This window comes from Perca flavescens, chromosome 7, assembly GCF_004354835.1.
Source record: "Perca flavescens isolate YP-PL-M2 chromosome 7, PFLA_1.0, whole genome shotgun sequence".
Lineage (NCBI taxonomy): Eukaryota > Metazoa > Chordata > Actinopteri > Perciformes > Percidae > Perca > Perca flavescens.
The window spans coordinates 23741071-23742610 of NC_041337.1; positions in this window are offsets into that span (position 1 = coordinate 23741071).

Here is a 1540-nt window from a genome sequence, read left to right on the forward strand (position 1 = left end):
CTTTAAAATCTTTTTGGGTTATGTTATCTAACAGCCTCAGGATATTCAGTGATTATCCACATAAAGAAAACTCTGTAAAGCCTATTTACATATACAGCAGTTATATAACAGTAGAACAACATAAAATGGAATGTGTGTGATTTCCTTATTGTTTTACATGTACAGCAGTTATATAACAGTAGAACAACATAAAATGGAATGTGTGTGATTTCCTTATTGTTCAAGTCTTTTGAAGTTGCTATAACACCAATGTCACAACATGAAGGTGCTACTTCCCTGTGACACTGTCTACAGGCTAAACTACAGGTACACCTTGAATATACTATTTTTTTTTTCATTGAGATTAAAATTAGGGTGCAGAATGTCAGGTTTTGTGCAGATGTACAGATTCTGATTTGTGTGGAGTTTGTGTGTACAACTTTGTCTAAGATTTACTTCATTACCTTGGAGTCATACATAAAGGCCTGTATCACTATGTTTCTGTATCTTTATGGGAAAATTAGGTCTCCATTTTCGAAAATATGTGTGTGATTATTTCTTAGTATAATGTTTGAATGCAATTTTCTGTGACTTGCATCGTTTTCAATATTTTTCTTTCATCTCAATCCAAAAAAGATCATGCTGTACACTTTTTAACCTCTCTACCACCTGTTTTTAGTTATGCTTTCATATTGTCATTCAGTAATGATATGTGTCTGCAGCGTAGTATTGCAGTCAGTGCTCAAAAGTATGTATGTAATAGCACCTGAGACACAAAGATACATTGTCTGGGACTATACTGGCACAGTAAGGAAACTTATACAAATGAAAATATTACGTTTATGCGTCATGGAATATATAGGCCTATCATTTTAATTGTTAGGTGTTAAAAATTTAACAATATGAGGTGGCACTGTCCGGCATAAAGTGTGTGTGTGTGTGTGTGTGTGTGTGTGTGTGTGTGTGTGTGTGTGTGTGTGTCTGTGTGTGTGTGTGTCTGTTCTGAATGGGTTATGTCTTGGTACCTTGATTTTGAATCAGGAAGATATTGACCGTCCATCCAAATGTTTGTGTCCTTGTTGATGGTTTATCACTCCTTGGGACCACTTTCAGCACACAAGATGCAGATTATCAATACTAGAAAAAAGCAGAGATGAAATATATTTAATTTCAGCATCAATTATTATTTGTTGCAAACACATTTCTTCCATAAATTCAGGGATTCTTGGTAACTATGTCCTGAAAAAGCCTTGGAGAACGGTAATTTATTTTCACATCTGGTCTTTATTCCACAGAAGACGATCCCAAAAGACTTTAATGTGTTTGACTCTTGTAAGCCTGGCTTGACAAACGTTCACTAGTTTCAGCAATTATAAAAATTGTGTCAACATTTCTAAATGTTCTACTATTTACAGTTTGTGTTAAACCTTGCCTGACTGCATGTGTTTGTTTATTCTTCCACTGGCTCTCCTCAGGGCTGTGTTCTGTCCCCATTGTTGTACATTCTTTACACCAATGACTAGAAGCCAGCATGGGGACAGGCACATTCTGAAGTTTGCTG